The 20,163-nt window shown below is 35.8% G+C and overlaps 1 non-coding gene across 1 annotated transcript; it reads left to right on the top strand.

Annotated features, from left to right (window-relative positions):
• The first annotated feature begins 14,803 nt into the window (after positions 1 to 14,803).
• LOC118347811 lies at positions 14,804 to 14,910 on the top strand. Its single transcript, XR_004800958.1, has one exon. It is a non-coding gene; the product is annotated as a small nucleolar RNA R71 (small nucleolar RNA).
• The last annotated feature ends 5,253 nt before the right edge of the window (positions 14,911 to 20,163 follow it).

Raw genomic sequence — 20,163 nt, forward strand, 5'->3', positions numbered from 1 at the left:
AACCAAAGTCCCCATGCAATTCTCATGCGAGTTCTTAACCTTGCACGTGTCATTGATGTCTTGTACAAGGACGAAGATGGCTACGTACTGGAATTGTGCTCAAAGATTTTGTAGCGTCTTTAATGGTGGATCCTGTGCCCTTACAAGCTGCATGGACCTTTGCATCGGTGGCTATCGATCACAAGGAATAATTGATAGGATTACGTTTACGTGATAATAAAGAAAAAGAAAACTCCCATGTAGAATGAATTAATAAGTTTAGCAGATTGCTCGACACATGCATCTAAATATATAAGATCGGGGTTGGGAGACCATAGAAAATATGAAAAATTTCTTGTTCTCTTTGATCTTCTTATTCTGATTACATGACAATTTTAGTAGCTGTTCAAATTCAAGTTAATGTCTAAACAAAGTGATCCATTCGAGTTGCAAATATATTATTATGGTTTTACTACTTATCATCCCATACACCACACACTACATTTATTTTTATTTTTTATTTTTGAATTGGTTTTATTAATCTTCTTAAATTAATTGAATTTTTCTATTCATCATCCATACACCACACATTTAGTAAGGAAAAAAATTAAAATTTAAAAAATTATGTTTAGTGTGTAGATGATGAGTAAAAGTTTTCTATTATTATTAGTTTCTAATTTTTAATTAGTAGCAATAACCTGTATAAAAATTGACCCTTCTCTTGAAAAATTTATGACACTGCTCGATTCAGGCTTAAGCCTGGGGTGGGGAAAGACTAATGGGCCTTGAGTCTCGTCCTCGCAACGAAAATTCTTTTATTTGGGACTAGACCTATGAAATAGAGTAACCCCAAACTAACCTCTAGGCTTGGCTGACTAGGCTTCTGGCTAGCCCAGCTTAATTACATGCAAGTGCAACCTTAAAAACTCTCTGATTCTACAACATCCCAACACCCAATCCCAATTACTCATGCTAGTTGCACGTGATTGAAAAAAAATTAACAGTTTAATCATGAAAAAGATGCTTGTACTGCAGCTAACCATGTGCTTGCCTTCTTCTCTCTTGGCTCTCACTGAGGGCTAATTTGGGTAGTGGAGTATTTACTATTTATTATTTTATTATTACTTTTCACATACTTTTTATTATTATTCACTACTATTCAATATTCTATCATTACTTTTTAACTACTACTTATAAAATATTTGAGATCACCTTACTACCTAAATGCAACCTAAATCTTTATTGATATTCATTGAATTTTGTTAGCATGGTTTGAATACATTTTTGTTACATTGTGATTGAGGTTGTGCATAAAAGGCCCAGACCAGATCAATCCGAAAGGCCCGATTGCATGGCCCACTCGACTAAAGTCAGGTTCATCGGGTCACGGGTTTAATACACCTTATATACATTTTCTAGAGGCCACCTATAGGATGAACAATCATCTGTTTTGCTACTCAAAAACAAAGCACAGCCAAAGGAAAACACTACCCCAATCCACGGTAATCACACCTCCCTCCAAACACGAAGCCTATAAATTTTTCTCCCAAGTACTCTAAATTTTTCTCTTGAGGAGGTCAAAAGTGGGTATGGGAATAATACTCTTCATCAAGGGGTGCAAGAGAGTGGTACTGGTGCAAGGTTCTTGCTTCCTATTAAGGATTTGAAATTGATCCCAACAACAAGCGAGTTTGAGCAGAAATGAGGGTAACGAGATGATTCTACTGGGTTTTCTTCCACTCTACGGGTGACTTTTTTTTTTCTTCTTTTTTTGAGTTAATCAAAACTAACAGATGGATACTACATGGGTTTCTTTCTTTTTCTCATGTTATTATTATTACTATTATTATTTTTTCATCAATTTCCCCCTTTATTTTATTTTCAAACAATGATGGTTCTTGGAGTTTGGAATGGCTTCATTGACTCATCTTTGATCTGTCTTCAAGAAAGGGCATTTTTTTTTTCCTTCACTTACTTTGTGGCTAGTTTTCGATCTGTCTCTGTGTTTTTTGGGATCACTCTAATCTTGTTCTGGGTATGCTTTACTTTTTTTTGTAACATAAAAGTTGTGATCCCCAATGTGTATGGAGGAATGAACGAGGAGAAGAAGAACAGGTTCGACCCAACCCGACCTGACCCGAATTTTAGGGTCAAGTCGGGTCAGGCCGCGATTGATCAAGTTACCCTGTGAGTCGGGTCGGCTAGTTCAGTGTGTAGGCCTAGTTGTGATCCTAACATGAAGCCTTGAATCCACTTTTTGTCAGCTTTTAATCTTTTAGGTCACGTTTAGATGCTGAGATGATCTCAGATGATATGTGAATAGTAATGAATAGTAGCAAATAATTTGTAAATAGTAATAAACTATTTATGCATAGTAGTGGGGTAATCTCAAACTACCTTACCATACCAAGCACAGCCTTACATATTGTTAGCTTGTTCACTTCGGCCAACTAAGGACTTTTTATTGCCCATAAGCTCCAAATTTATTAGTAAGAAATTTAGCATATATAGTTTTAAATCTTAAATTTGTTATTATCCCTTTTAGTTAGGACTGATTTGATTAATATGATTAAATTATCTATTGCATTGATAATATATTGATAATTGAATGTATTTATATCTTCTTCTACCCCAATTCTCCCAAGTAGTCTTGCCTAGTGGTGGACGTAGACATTGTAATACCAAAGTACCATAAAATTCTGTCTTATTTTCTTTCAACCATTTCTTTCTCTTTCAATTATCTTTGGATCATAAACTCTCGGACTAAAATCAAAATTCCTACAATCCATTTTCTTAAATAAAGGACTCCTAAATATTATATATATAAGCGGTGCAAGCTTGTCAACATTCCTCTCAAAGTCTCTCCTACTCCTAGTCAATCCAACCATAACCCAGAAGTACAAGCCATCGTATACGTACACAAGTGGTTCCATAACCAAATGGCATGGAATATATATGTGAATAAACAGTAACAATTACTGTTCACTCATGGCTTTATACCTTTACTGTTTTACTTTTACTATTTTAAACATGAACTCCTTGATCTATAAAAGGAGAACCTCATAAACGAAGGGGACATGCTTAATTTTTTAAGACCTTCTCTCTTTCATCCATCTTCCTTCTCTTCTTCCAATCTCCAACCCTTCCATCTATTTCTCTGATGTTATATTCTTATTTATCTTAGCATATGCATATATACATATGGTCGGTTAAAACGTAGAAACCTATATTAGACAGTGTTTTGTAATTTGGTTTAATTTAAATTAATTTAACGTATATACCACAATCAATTTGAAAGCTACCGAGAAGTTTGTGCGGAGAAATGAGAAATTGTATAGATGAGAAGATGAAAAAGAGGAATGAAAGTATTTCCAGAAAGTAGAGACCAAATAAGTACAAAATGGATAAACTGTAAAAATGTAAAAAGACAACAAACTTAGGTGGTTTGGAATATAAAGATAAGAGAAAATATATTTGTAACCGTGATTTATGCAACTGTCAAGTAATTATTTTGAAAATAGTGAATAAAACATGAGACCTACAAGAGATCATTACGCGGCATTTATACACTTCACAATTGTATGTAGAATTACTCTAAAGATAATTTTAATTCATCTCAACTTATCTCATTTAATCATTATAATTTTATTAAATTCTCATACAAAATATAATAAACATTTCAACTTTTTCAAATTTCAAAACAATAATAATATTAAAAAATAATATTCTAACAATATTTTATTTAAATATTAACTTTCATCTCAACTAATCTAATCACAACTCAATATCCAACCTATCCAAAAAACAAAACTCAGTATCCGAACGCAGATGAAAGAGCAAAGAGAACGGGATTTGAACAGAAAAACAGGAAAAAAAAGAGTAATTGACGAAAATACTATTCATCCCTATTTATTTCCAAATAAGGATCTGTTTGGAAATAGATCTCATTTTAAAATTTCCAAATAAAGTTCTATTTAGAAATAAATCTCATTCCAAAATTCTCATATCATCTCATTCCATCTTCTTTTCAAACATAATTAAAATTCAAAATTTTCAAATTAATCGTTATAACTTTTTCAAAATTTCTGACAAAAAATAAAAAACAATTCACTCTTTTAAATCTTAAAATAAAAATTATATTATAATAAAATTTTAATTTTATAATATTTTTATTTAATCATTTCTCTCTTCTTATTACTATTTATAAAATTTTATCTCATCTCGCTCTACCTTACATATTTATATTCAAGAAAGCAAATCCAGCAAAAATTCTTATTTACATGCATCTTCGTATGTTACATGCGAGTTCAAAAAATTTAAAATCTTTGCTGTCCAATTCAACGTTCAAGTCATCATTAAAGTATACTTCCACGTAGGAAACAATACACTATATCCTAGCAGAACTATCCGTAATCGGAACCTATTATGAAACCAGATCGGAAGACCCATTTCGTAAACCTAAAACTAACCACACCTTCGTAGCGTCAGAGAGACAGAAGGTAAAAACTCTTTGCGTAAGGGTCCAATACGTTTCCATGGCGGGAGTGGAGGGTCCAGTACGTTTCCCTGCTCCTCTTCTGCTCTCCACAACCTCCAGCTTCCACAAACGGCACTGTTGGCCATCACATGTCCACCCTCCATTCACATTCGCAGCATGCATGCACCTCCCTCCTCCGCTAGTGCCTCCAAAAGCCAACCACCGAGAGCCAACACCGGCAGGAAAAACAAAAGAGGCCTTTGTTTTTAGCACATATATTTTTACAATATTGCCAATTTTGCACATGCATTACATGTTTCGATCTTCTACACCTACATGAATTCTATTTAGTTGAACAATTTCTTTTATACCTACTCCTTTCCATTTTCTTTCTTCATCATGCATATGTCTATTCTGTTATGAATTTACCTAAATATTTTTTAGATGTAATTATTGAGTCTGAAAGTATCGAAGTGCAAAATATCTGGCAAGTCTGTTTAGATGTAATTTTTTTTAGTAGCTGTAATTTCTATTTTTACGTAATTATTATTTCTACTTGTAATTGTTTTCAATTGCAATTTCTACTGTCTTTGTCACGTGTATGTCAATTCTATCATGAATTTACGTTATTATATTTTAGATTGTAAATATTGGGTCTGAAAATATCGAAGCTAAAATTTGTTAACATGCGTGTGTATGAACTATTTTATGAAAGCATAGAGAAATTCATATTTAAATTCGAACAAAAGCAAATAGAAGCATATCAAGTTGATTATATTTCATCAAAGCATAGAAAATTTCATATTTAACTAAGAAAAAAAAAACAAGCAAAAACATACCGAGTTGATTTCGAAACTTACAAACGAACTGGCAGATTTGACAAACTTTAGCCTCTGAACATTTGCGTAAATTAGACCTACTACTCGGATATGTAAGGATGAACACTGCGATTTTTTCATTCACTTACACTGGAAAAAAGAAGAGAATATTCACATCTATGAAAAGAAGAAAGGATTTTTTTACTCTTTTTGTTGTTATTGGTCGTATAGTTCTTCATTTATTTCTTTTCCTAGAGAACATAACAAATCTTCGTAGATCTCAACAGGTATTCTATAGATCTCAACAATTTTGTTTTTCTTTTACTTTTTTTCATTGTGCTTTATTTTTTATTTTTATAAATAATTTCGTTGTCCCTTGATATCCTTTTTTTAATAGATCTGTATATTATCTTTTGTCTTTTGTTTATAGTGGATTTTTTTTTATTTAATTCTAACAATTAATTATTGCATATAAATAAAGAATTGAATAAATAGTCAGAAATATTCAATCCAAAAGAATCAACATAAAAAAAAAAAATAACTGTGAAAGTTGAGAGCTAAGAGGCAAATTTAGAACCAAATTTGAGAATGTTAAAACAACAGGAGGACTGAATTTATACAAAGCGGCAAGCCGTGGAATTGGTGGGAAAAAAAATCGGATATTGATAACAACAAAAGACTGAAATTCTAGAAAAGGGTAACAAAAGCATGGGCAAGAGGGTAATGAAGATGAAAATTACTAATCTTATGGCAAGCGGTGGAAAATGGAAAAAAAAATTAATTCAAATCTGACAACAGTCGATGAAAGCGGTGATAAAAAAGATAAGAATTGGAAAAAAATTGGCAAAACTGAGAGGCTGTGGAAAATGGGAAAAAAAATTTTAAAATCTGATAAATTGAAAAAGAAGGAATACGAGAAGGTGGTGGAAAATGGAAGAAGAAAAATTTAGAATATGATAAAATGAAAACACAAGAATTTGAGAAGAACAAAAGTAAGGACAAAATAGTAAATTCACTAACTAGAAAAAAAATTGCCAGAAGCGAGGAAAAAACCAGAACGTAGTGGAAGTCGGACAGAGTGAGAAAATGAATAGAAATGGAGGACAAAAATTGAATAGAATTGGAGAAAAAGATTGGCAGAATCGGGGAAATGACTAGAACGTAGTAGGATTCAAGAACAGAGCAGGCAAATGAATAGAAAAGGGAGGACAAAAATGGAAAATAAAATTTCTAGACAAGAGGTAGGCAATACTGAAATTTATTCAAAATAGAAGGGGTAAAAATGGAAAAAAAATGATTCAAGACCTGCATATTGGCGCTTATTATATAGAGCAATGCTAGGTACAGTCCCCACTTGGGGGACTGTACGTGCAGGCCTAGGCTATTTTAACTTTAAAATTTTATAAAATTACAAAATTATCCCTCCTAAAATAATGTTTTCTCTCATTTAAGCATGTGCTTGCACATGCAGTCCCCACTTCAAGACTGCAAATAGAATTTCTCTATTATATATAAGATAAGATATATATATATATATTATATATTCCCACGTATGTGCTACTTTATGTTTTATTTTTCTCCATCTTCTTGAGAATCACCAATCTCTTTCCTCTTCGTTCGGGATGTAATCGATCCGGTCAAGTCAATCCATGGGAGGATTTTTGGACCAGATCGAAAATTTCGATCCACTGATTTTTCACATTGAGACCAAACCAAATACAACTATAGATCGGACCGGATTGTTATCTATCGGTCCGGTCAGTCCAATCTGGTCCAGGCCAATGCAAAATGGGCCAACATATAGAAAAAGAGCCCAAAATCATCTTATAATGTTTATTTCAGCCCAACTTACAAAAAAAACCCAACAGTATTCTTCCATTTTCTTTCCTTAGCAAACAAATTAGACGATAAAACCAAACATTTTTCCTATGTTCTTTTCCTTTCATTTATGAAAAATATTTTAGCCACAAATAGATTACATAAAAGTAAACTCACAAACTCATGCAACTTGATGTGTTACGTCAAATTATAAAGTTATTTTTATTATAAAGTAGATCAATCATATAAAATCACTTTAATTTATAAATTTATTTTTGCTTAATCTCTCCATGTACACTTTTTCATAAATTTCTTTTCCCATTCTTCAATAACTTTGCAAGTCGGTCCCTAAGAATACAACATAGAATATGCTTTCCAAGTTGTCGCTTAGGCTCCAAACGAAAATAGATGCCCAGAACATTCCTCATGATCTATTCACCACACCTGCAGCCTTTTTAAACCTTTATCCCAGTCAATTCCCTACAAAATCAAAAGGCCATTCACTCCCTAGTCCCTACCGGCCTATTGTCCATATATACAAACACCTCTTATTCCCTACGGAGAGAAGAGAACCTCTTAATTCCAAAAATCACCCAGATATGACTGACACGTCAGCATCCGATCCTGTCGACCGCAACTCCGACCTACGGTCACCCTTGCTAGAGCCAAAAAAATATCTCGAACCCAAATTGGGACATGAGAGGCTCTACATCGATGACATCCTCTAGAGATATTGTGAAGAGTTCAAGCCGTGGCAGCTGAGGCACTTAGTGTTGACAAGCCTGGCTTTGGCTCTGGAGGCTTTCCACACCATGGTCATGGTCAATGCCGACCGCGAATCGAGGTGGACGTGCACATCTGGTTGGGGATGCGACGTCGCGGCAGCCAGCATTTGTGGGCTCGAACCGGGATCATGGGAGTGGAATGGTGGATTGGGAAGCTCAAAGGTGGCGGAGTGGGGATTGGTTTGTGGAGAAGTATAGGGTTTGGCTAGCACAGTGATTAGCTTTTAATTTTGACTTCCAAGCGTAGAAGCTGTCAAAGTAATACAAGGGTAAATTCCAAGATCGAATTCACAGGGACAATGAGAATTTAGCTAATACTTCATATTCGCAAGACAACATATTACCGTTTGTGGTGACAAGAAATTTTAAAATGATAAGAAAACAGTAAACTAAATGAGCTAGCAATGGGTTTGGCCGTGTGAGCTACTTGATCCAGCCCAGGTTCTTGCAGTGCGTTTTGCTTCTCAGCCGAGCACGGATTCTGTATTTCACGTCTCAGCCAAGCACCAGGGTTTTGCGTGCGTGAGTTTGCGTTTCACCTCTGCAGTGCGCTCGTTCCAGGTCTTGCTGTTTGTGCCTTCAACTGCGCGTTTCATCCTAAGCCCCTTGCGTTTTGACTCCAGTCCTCCTCTGCAGTGCGTCTCTTGAGCCTAGGTTCCAGCTGCGAGGCCACGCTGTGAAGCCACGATCTTGCCTCCCCTGCACTACGTCTTCGCGTGCGTGAAGCCTGCTGTCGTGAAGCCCTCTTTCATTTCTTTTCTTTGTTTTGTTTCCAATCCCTAGCTGCTGTGCATTTCTTTTGTTGCTGCCATGCTAGTTGGGTACTTCCAATAATACCCATATATTTTTAACATCTTTCCCACAATGCCCTGCAACATAAGTAAAATATCAGAATAAAATTTGGGATATTAATCAGAATTTAACATTGAGTCAAGTATTAAACTTTACTATATAATTAAGTGCTTAATTCATTTTTTTGGTTAAACAAATCATTCATTTTAGCAACTTAATCATGTAATTTTTAACACTTTATCACACCCCCCAACTAGCTTTTTGCTAGTCTCTAGCAAATAATGCAATAAAAATATTGTAGGATCCAAGAGTGAGCTACTAAACTCAAAAATCTCTACAAAAGATCAATCATATTGAAATCTTGGGCATAAGAATGTAGTCAAGTCAGGTTTTAGCTCAACACCAAAAGCTTATAAAATTCTCAAGAGCTCAAACAAGGAAAATGTACTTAAGCTGAAGATCTTTGAGTTCACCAAGTGTGTGAACAGATTTCCATTTGTTAGATTCAAGATTTCTCACAATAGGTTCAGCCTAACAACTTTTTCAAGAAAAACCAAAAGGTCTTCACTCCAATTCAAAACCATTACATTAGCGGTTTTCATGCTATCACACTTTGAAAGAACCATTTTTTTTTTTAGATCCCGGTGATAGGCAACCTTTTCGACTGTACTTGCACCTTTTTTTTCTTTTTTTTGTATCACACTTTTCCTAGGCCATTAAGATATGGTTCATTCTAGTTCTTGAGTTGCTTAGAAGAAACCACTAGTTGTCATCAAACAAACCAAAAAAAGTATCTGCTTGTGTCAATTGAGGTCATCAACCAATAGCTTTGAAGTAAATTTCCCAAGTTTGAGTTGATAAGACTTATCATAAGGTCAAGTGTCGAACTTAAACCTAAACTAATGGGAATTAGTGTAGCCCAAAACTACAACTATCTGACCTTAAGTAGAGAAATGTGACAATAGTAGCTTGGTAGCAACAAAAAAATTCAGACCCCACAATTATTAACCCTGAGAGACTAATGGTAGAAGACTCTCCTTACCCCCCAACTAAAAATGGGCAGTGTCCTCAATGCAAATCATGAATAAAACAAGGTATGAAAGAAAATAGGGCCGAAGGAAAATACCTAAGGTGGCTGAAGGGATTGTGAACGTAGAAAGGAAACCAGAAAAGAATAAACAGTGCTGAACCTGGAAAGATATACTAAAGAAAAAAAAAAACAAAACATAGAACTAGAACAAATAAAAAATAAAAATAAAAATAAAAAAATAAAAGGAAAGAAGAAAGAGAAAAAAAAATTAAAGCAAAACAAAAATGAGCTAAGGACCATGAGAATAAGTGGGATCTTCCAAAGGAATGGAAGCATCCTCATGTGAAAGTTTTGCCAAAAAATGTTTAAGTCGTTGGCCATTGACTTTGAAAGTATTTCCATTTGGAGGATTAGTAATCTCAACAGCTCCATATGGAAACACAGCCTTAACTACATAAGGACCACTCCACCTCGATCTTAATTTGCCCAGAAATAGATGGAGGCGGGAATCGTAAAGTAAGACTTGTTCATTGGGCTCAAAATTCCTTCTTTGGATGTGCTTGTCATGTAACACCTTCATGCGTTCCTTTGACAATTTGGAATTTTCATATGCATCTCGCCTAAGCTCATCTAATTCTGAAATCTGAAATTTTCTCACAGAACCAGCATGGTCAATAGAAAAATTAAATTGTTTAACAGCCCAATATGCCTTATGTTCAAGCTCAACGGGAAGATGACATGCCTTTCCATATACCAAGCGATAAGGGGACATGTTAAGAGAGGTTTTAAAGGCTGTCCTATAAGCCTAAAGTGCATCAGTAAGCCTTAAAGACCAATCTTTTCTGTTAGGGTTGACTGTTTTTTCTAAGATGTGCTTAAGTTCCCTATTAGCTAATTCAGCTTGCCCATTCGTTTGCGGGTGACATGGAGTGGAAACCTTATGGTGTATACCATAATTTTTCATGAGGGCAGCAAATGGTTTGTTGCAAAAATGAGTTCCATTATCACTAATGATAGCTCTAGGCATGCCAAATCTAGCAAAAATGTTTCTTTCAAGAACTTAAGCACAATCTTATGGTCATTTGTTTTACATGGAATGGCTTTAACCCACTTAGAAACATAATCAACAGCCACGAGGATATACAAATAACCAAAAGAAGATGGAAATGGCCCCATAAAATCAATCCCCCAACAATCAAAAATCTCAATGACCAAAATGGGTTGTAAAGGCATCATATTTCTCTTAGTGACTGTGCAAAAATTATATGCATCCTTAAACATATGTGGCCAATAAAACCCACTTTGTAAAATTTTTGCAATGGTTTTATTTGCAGAAAAATGCCCCCCACAAGCCTCATTATGACAAAAGGAAAGAACAGCTTGAATCTCATAATCAGGCACACATTTCCTTATGATTTGGTCAGAACAATATTTAAACAAGTAAGGATCATTATAAAAGAGTGACTTTACCTCATGCTTGAATTTTCGTATGTCTTGAGCACTCCAATGCGGTGGAGTTTGTCCTGTCACCAAAAAATAACTATGTCAGCAAACTAAGGCAAATTTTCGATTGACATTAATTGTTTATCAGGAAAAGAGTCAAGGATAGGGATAGTGTGCTCATTTTTAGCAAATGTAAGCCGAGACAAGTGGTCGGCAACTACGTTTTCAGCACCCTTCTTGTCTTTGATGATAAGGTCGAATTCTAAGAGAAGAAGAATCCATCGGATTAAACAAGGTTTAGCATCCTTCTTCGACAATAAGTACTTTAACGCTGCATGGTCAGTGAAAACAACTACAGGAGAACCAAGAATATAAGTTCGAAACTTGTCTAATGCAAAACCTACAGCAAGCAATTCCTTTTCTGTGGTAGAATAATTTATTTGGCCTCCATTTAGAGTTCTACTTGCATAGGAAATGACATGTGGAAACTTATTTCTACGCTGTCCAAGAACAGCTCCTATGGCTACATCACTAGCATCACACATTATCTCAAAAGGAATAGACCAAATAGGGGGCTGCATGATAGGGGCTGTAGTGAGCAAAATTTTTAGACCAAATAGGGGGCTGCATGATAGGGGCTGTAGTGAGCAAAATTTTTAGGTTATCAAAAGCATCTTGACAAGAAGAGGTCCATTCAAAAGCAACATCATGCATAAGTAACTCACACAAGGGCTTAGAGATAGAACTAAAATTTTGAATGAATCGCCTATAAAATCCAGCATGCCCAAGAAATGATCTAATTTCTTTTACTGTTTTAGGTATAGGAAGCTTGGAGATAAGTTCAATATTAACTTTATCAACCTCAATATCTCGTGATGAGACTATGTGACCAAGAACTATACCTTGTTGAACCATGAAATGACACTTTTCCCAATTGAGAAGCAAATGCTTCTCTTCACACCTAGCTAAAGCAACTTGTAAGTTCGTCAAACATGCATCAAAAGAACTGCCAAACATTGAAAAATCATCCATGAATACTTCCAAACAGTTTTCAATCATGTCGCTGAAAATACTAAGCATACATCTTTGGAAAGTAGCTGGTGCATTACATAGTTCAAAAGGCATTCTTCTAAATGCAAAAGTGCCAAACGGGCAAGTAAAAGTTGTTTTCTCTTGATCTTCGGATGCTATTTCTATTTGGTAAAAACCAGAATATCCATCAAGAAAGCAATAGAAATCATGGCCTGCAACTTTTTCTAACACTTGATCAAAAAATGGCAAAGGGAAATGATCTTTCCTAGTGGCGGCATTCAACTTCCTATAATCTATACACATTCACCAACCAGTAGAAATCCTAGTAGGAATCAGTTCATCTTTCTCATTTTTCACAATGGTAAGTCCAAATGTTTTTGGAATTACATGAATGGGACTTACCCACTTGCTGTCCACAATAGGGTAGATGATTCCCATGTCAAGTAGTTTCAAAACCTCTGTTTTTACCACCTCTTTCATGGTAGGATTTAATCTTCTTTGCATCTCCCTAGAGTCTTTAGCATTTTCTTCTAAATAAATCCTATAAGTGCACACAAGAGAATTTATACCTTTTATATCTGCGATTGTCCACCCAATGGCACCTTTGTGCTGCTTTAAGACTTCCATCAATTTCCCTTCTTGATCATAAGTGAGTTAGGCTGAAATCACCACTAGGAAGGTGCTATCCGGTCCCAGAAATGCATATTTCAGGTCATTCGGCAATAGCTTCAGCTCTAGTGTTGGGATTTCATTTGCTGAAGGCTTCAAACTTATTGTCAATGGTGAGAGTTGCTCAATCTTTGGCCCCCTTTTAGTCTCAAATTTATTTTCTGCATTAAAAACATGAGAAACATCAATAGGGGTATCATCAGTGATGAGTTCACAAATATTTTCTAACTCAAACAACAGGTTAGTGGGCTGGTATGCCAAATAAGTCTCTTCCTCAAGGATGCCTTCCAACAAATTCACTTCTTGTACATCTTCCAAGTCTTGAGGTTGCCTATAAATATTGAAAATGTTTAGTTCAAGGGTCATGTTCCCAAAACTCAGCTTTAAAACACCACTCCTACAATTTATTAATGCATTTGAAGTAGCAAGAAAAGGTCTCCCAAGAATCATAGGTGCTTGAAAAGAAGATTTTGGTGTCAAGTGAACATCCAACACAACAAAATCTACGGGATAAAAGAATTTATGCACTTGAACCAAGACATCCTCAACAACTCCTCTTGGCATTTTAATAGACCTGTCTGCTAGTTGTAAAATGATAAGAGTTGGTTTTAATTCTCCCAAACCAAGTTGCTCATAAACATTGTAAGGCAGTAAATTCACACTTGAACCTAGATCTGACAATGCTTGACCAATTTTTGAACTTCCTATAACACAAGCAATTGTTGGTGAACCAGGGTCTTTATATTTTGGTGGGGTATTACTCTGAATTATGGTATTGACCTGCTTAGTAAGAAAAGCTTTCTTTTGCACATTTAACTTCCTTTTAACCGTACACAAATCTTTTAGAAACTAAGCATATGTAGGAATTTGTTGAATTGCATCCAACAAAGGGATATTAATCCTAACTTGCTTGAATATTTCTAAAATTTCAGATTGGTGTTTGTCTTTGTGCAGAGGATCCAATCTTTGAGGAAAAGGAGCAGGCACAGGACATGAAATCTTTTTAGTTTCAGTTTCATTTTGTTCAAACTCACCATTTTCAGCCTCATTTTGTACAAGTTTAGAGACCTTACCAGCCTTGCCTGAAACTTGAGCTGGAATGTTCACCACCCTACCATTTCTCAAAGTAGTGACTGCCTTCACTTGCCTTACATTTGAACTCTCAACCGCTCCTTGTGGTGGCTGACTTTGTGGATTCGGTTGAGGTTGTTCAGGAAGTTTTCCTTTCTCTTGAGAGCTCCATGTTGTAGTCATCTTTATAAGTATGCTCCGAATGTCATTTATCGCTTGAGTGTTTTGATTGTTGATTGTCGCTTGACCTTGCATAAACTGCTGCAAGGTGTTTGACAATTGCTGTATTGTCTCTTCAAATCCCTTCTTTTGCATTGGAGTTGCTTGAATTGCGAGTTAAGAGGGTCCCGGAGCCAAGGCTGCTGGAGCTACTTGATGGTCATTCCTCCACCCAAAATTTGGGTGGTTTCTCCATCCTGGATTGTAAGAATTAGAGTAAAGACTAGAATATAGTTTTTGTATCATATTTACAGCATTAGATTGGTCCAACAATATCTCTTTGAATGCGGGGATCGTGGGACACTCATTAGTTGAATGCCCATGATCCTGACATATACTACACTTCTCTGAATTTTTATGGACAGCATGCACTTCATTTACCTTTTTCAATTCCATGGCTTCCATTTTTCTAGACAACAAGGTTAATTTAGCACGCAAATCATCATCTTCTTTTAAAGTATATTTTCCATGACCAGACTCAACTTGCCTAGACCTATCATGCACATCAGTTGTGTCCCAAGATTGAGCATTTTCAGGAAGGTAATCAAAATATTCAAATGCTTCCTCAGGCTCTTTGTCAAAAAATTCTCCATTACACATGGTTTGTACAAATTGGCGCATTTTAGTTGTCAAACTTTCATAAAAAAACCTTATCAAACGCCAATTTTCATAACCATGATGAGGACAAGCATTTAAAAGATCCTTGAACCTTTCCCAACTTTGATAAAAAGTTTTAGAATCTTTTTGGGTAAAGTTCATGATTTGCCTTTTAAGTGCATTTGTCCTATGTATTGGAAAAAATTTCTTCAAAAATTCAATTTGCATTTCCTGCCATGTGCCTATGGTTCTAGGTCTCAATGCATTTAGCCATGTTTTAGCCTTATCTTTCAAGGAAAATGGAAACAACTTTAATCTAATAACCTCCTCAGTGCATGTCCAGTCCATGAATGTAGAACAAACCTCTTCAAATTCTTTGATATGAAGGTACGGATTCTCGGAATCCATGCCATGAAAATGTGGAATTAATGGAATCATTTCAGGTTTGAAATTAAAGACATTTGCATTCAAGGTAGGATTATGCATGAGGGTGTGCTAATTCTAACAGGTTGTAAATAATCTCTACGTGTCCTATTCTGATTCACTACTTCCCGATCATGAATCTCATTTTCAGCCATGGTACTATTAGTGTCAGAAGATGACTCAAGAGAAAGTGATGCTGAGGTAAAAGATGCTTGTGATTCTGTCTTAACCAACCGAGAAGTTTGGTCCCTAGTCCAACCAGTCATACAAACAAGAACAGAAAATAAAAGAATATGCAAGACAAACAACAACAAAAAAATAAAGAAAAATGTCACCCAAGCTGTGAAGAGGTTCACAGCGCTACAAACTTCTTCTCAACAATATGAGAATACTTTGCTAAACACCAGTTGTCCCCGGCAACGGCCCCAAAAACGTGATAAGCTTTTAATTTTGAGTTTCAAGCGTAGAAGCTGTCAAAGTAATACAAGGGTAAATCCCAAGATCGAATTCACAGGGACAATGAGAATTTAGCAAATACTTCATATTCGCAAGACAACATATTACCGTTTGTGGTGACACGAAATTTTAAAATGATAAGAAAACAGTAAACTAAATGAGCTAGCAATGAACAAAAAAATATGAAATGAGAAATAAATTTCAAAACTTTACCACTAACAATATTAACACCTAAATTGGGCTATTTACTATGGGAGTGTGGAATGAATTATGAGTCAAATTGTAGGGAATTTCAAGCACAAGTAAAGCTGAAAATAAAAGTGAATCTATTTTTCTAAAATTGCTAACAATCAAGAGATTTAAAGGAAATGTGCGGAAGTTGACTTAAACTTGTAAAAAGTAAATAAACAAACACTTGGGATGCAATTTTCGCCCACTAATTTGGTGATGGATTTACTTCTCTTTTCATCTTCTCCCAACCATTCTCTCATTCCTAGAAATCATGGTCGGATAATATAGCAATGAACCACAATTTTTATTCTAATAAAACTACTTGACAAATTATATGGCAACTATAGAAAAGTGAAAGAAAACCATCAAAGTCATGTTACTTGTTCAAGTATCAATTGTGCCTTAACGTCTACAACTGATCTAAACCAAGAACAAAGAACTCTAATCTTTTCTAGATGCAAATTGAAATATAATCCATCAAGTTAATCATCAAAAACACTAAATATCAAAGAAAATCCAATCCCAAATAGTTATGAGTTACTCATTGAATCCCAAGCTAAAAATCTAGCCTATCATCTCTAGATTAACAAAATGTCCAAAAAGATTAAATTCAAACATCTTTAACTACTGCACTGAACGAAAATTGCAGGAAAAGAAAAATGCTGTAATCCAAAATTTGCTAAAACCCCAAAAGACGAAGAAGAACCAGTAGAAGAAATAAATCTGAAAAATAAAATACGAGAGAGATGCGCTCGGCCAAAATCTTTCTTTTTATACTCTCTCCCTCTCTGCGTTTTGCGTCTACCGTGTGTGATTCTACTGCGTTTTGCGTTTCACCTTTGCATCCCAGCTGTGTTTCATCCTCAGCCCAGCACTTGGCGTGCATGAGTTTGGCCGTGTGAGCTGCTCGATCCAACCCAGGTTCTTGCAGTGCGTTTTGATTCTCAGCCCAGCACGGATTCTGCATTTCAAGTCTCAGCCCAGCACTAGTGTTTCGCGTGCGTGAGTTTGCGTTTCACCTCTGCAGTGCGCTCGTTCCAGGTCCTGCTGTTCGCGCCTTCAACTGTGCGTTTCATCCTAAGCCCCTTGCATTTTGACTCCAGTCCTCCTCTGCAGTGCGTCTCTTGAGCCCAAGTTCCAGCTGCGAGGCCACGCTGTGAAGCCACTATCTTGCCTCCCCTGCAGTGCGTCTTCGCGTGCGTGAAGCTTGCTGTCGTGAAGCCCTCTTTCATTTCTTTTCTTTATTTTGTTTCCAATCCCTAGCTGCTGTGCATTTCTTTTGTTGCTGCCATGCTAGTTGGGTACTTCCAATAATACCCATATATTTTTAACATCTTTCCCACAATGCCCTGCAACATAAGTAAAATATCAGAATAAAATTTGGAATATTAATCAGAATTTAACATTGAGTCAAGTATTAAACTTTACTATATAATTAAGTGCTTAATTCATTTTTTTGGTTAAACAAATAATTCATTTTAGCAACTTAATCATGTAATTTTTAACACTTTATCACACAGGCCGTGTTCTTTGGCGCATGATAGGTGATCCCTATCTCCATGTCTGTATCTCTTTAATTATTTAATTATTTTGTTTGTTTGCCTGCCTGCCTTCCTTCCTTCCTTCCTTCTATATCTGAGATTTCTGAACGCACAGCTTATATATCGGAGATGTTCCTAAAATTTTGGTCCACTAAGGTAGAATGATATATAATAACAATATGTGGGTATGATAAATGAGAAATAATTTGTATAAATTTTAAATAGATAATATTTATATAAGTTCTTATAAAAAAGTATAAATAAAACTATTTTTTATTAATAAAATCTAATTTTTTTATAAATGATTTGTATGATATTTATTTATTTGAAATTTGTACTTAATATTACTCTTAATAAATATATGTCGGGTATAAAATTCTAAGAACCGAACAGTCAATATTACATTTAGTGCAGTTTGCAGAGTACTACTGGTAATTAATAGATGGTAATCGACGAAAGATCCAAGGTTATAAGTAGGAATGTTAAATACACTAAAGAAATATTTATAAAATTCATATGTCAGTTATTGATACATTGAAATAATTAAGTAAGATTATAAATAAAATTATAGGTACATATATACATTACAAGAAAAAGTACCTATTGCGTCGATTTTTATTTGCCGCAATAAGTCACTTTTTGCAACGATTCAAAATTTTTCACTGCCGTTTTAACTTGCGATTTAAATGTGGCTCCTTACTGGACTTACAGTGATTTTTAATTCTACTGCGGCGATTTGTTTTGCCGCAAAAATAAAAATAAAAACATCTTGCAACGGGCTGAAAATCGTTGCTACGTAGTCTAGGGCAGTAAAATGCACGAAATGTTTTATTTTGCCCCCGAACCAGTTAGCCATTCCTTATTCACTCTGTTCTTCTCCATTCCCGACTACGTACCATTGTAGTGTTCACCCACCCCCGCACGGCTTGACCAGCATTTTCGATCACCACCCAAGCTTCTATTCCTCCACGCCGTTAGCTGTTATGGATGGAAGAGGTGCTGGAGTGGAAGAATGACAGTCTGGTTAAGGGTGTTGTGGGCAAGGTGCAGTATGAAGGAAGACTGGCCTGATGTGCATAAGACAGAAGTGGAAGGTCGTTGAGGGCAGTTAGTTGCATATGAGCAACTAAGCACGACGTCGTATGATGTAAAATTAGTTTCAGTCTTAAATAGAACGTTGCCGTTTAATGTCTTTTCTTCTTATTAATTGTAAACGCAGTCGTTTCATTTACAAGAATCACAATAAGTGTTGCTTAAACACTGTCGTTTTGTTCAAACAAACACTATAAATAGAAGAAGTTGGGGGGAAAAGACCCAACGGATAATTTCACTCAGTTGCAGACTTCTCTCTTCTTTCTTCACCTTCATTCTTCTTCTCTTCCTTCAATCTGGAGAGTGACTTCTCGAATAGGTCAAGCTTGGGTCCATTACAGTTGGTATCAGCCATGGCAGAAGGAACGCGTTCGTATGCTCAAATAGTAGATTCAATGAATCACTTACGGCAACAACAAGAACGTCAGCAAAAGCAGATCGAAGATGCGATTTGTTTATTGTTGAAGCAGCAAGAGGCGGCGAGATTGGAAAGAGAAACACAAGACAAAAAAATTCAAGAGGTTTTACAACAAATCTCTAAGATCTCTTGTCACGATTCTGAAGATCCTGGTAATAGACGTCAAGATAATCAAGATCAACACATGAGGCACAGACATGAAGATATGGAGGATGACGCAGGGGACGTGAACCAAAGAGAGCTAGTGAACAGAGGCTTTGCCAGGGGTATTAAATTGGATTTTCCTAGATTTCGTGGTGGTAATCCATCACCATGGATCTATCGTGCGAACCAGTACTTCCTGTATCACCAGGTTCCTCCTGGCCAACGTATTTTCATTGCTTCTTTCCACATGGATGATGAAGCCTTGGTCTGGTTCCAGGATGCTAGTGAGGCTGGAACCTTTCTTTCTTGGGAGGACTTCATCAAGGCTGTTCAGATCCATTTTGGATCTACTCCGTATGATGATCCTATGGAGTCACTTACTCGACTCAAGCAGGTTAGTACAGTTAATGATTACAAATCTGAGTTTGAGATCCTTTCCAATCGTATTAGAGGCTTGTCTGAGAAAAACAAGTTGAGCTGTTTTTTGAGTGGCCTGCGAGATGAGATCAGATTACCTGTTAGGATGTTGAATCCTTTATCCTTGAATGATGCTTTTGGTTTAGCCAAAATTCAGGAACAATATGTGGTGAGTATAAGGAGACCTTGGAGAAATTCACTTACTGATTCGAGTAAGTTTAGTCCAGAGTCGAATTTGTTAAAATCTGGACAAATTCCTTCACTGTTAGGAGCTCCATGAGTTTCTCCTTTACCTAGGCTTCCTTATCATAAGGTGTCTGAATCTCAGATGCTGGAAAGGCGTAGAAAAGGCCTTTGCTATTTCTGTGATGATAAATGGCAACCAGGTCATAAATGTGCAAGACCAAAGTTATTTTTATTAGAAGGTATGGAATTTGGTGAGTCAAGTGGTGAAGAAAATGTTGATGCTACTGGTGAGTTGGTTGTTGAACCTGTGGAAGTTGAAGCTGAGATGGCTTCTATTTCATTATAGTCTATGGTAGGTGGAGGAGGACCTAAGACCATGAGACTTATGGCTTGTATGGGCAAGAAGAAGTTGATAATTTTAATTGACACTGGTAGCACACATAATTTTGTGGACACTGAGGCTGCTGCTCGATGTAAATTACATGTACAACTTGGCCAGACTATTAATGTTAAAGTGGCTAATGG

The sequence above is a fragment of the Juglans regia genome, chromosome 2 (genome assembly GCF_001411555.2).
Source record: "Juglans regia cultivar Chandler chromosome 2, Walnut 2.0, whole genome shotgun sequence".
NCBI classification, from domain to species: domain Eukaryota; kingdom Viridiplantae; phylum Streptophyta; class Magnoliopsida; order Fagales; family Juglandaceae; genus Juglans; species Juglans regia.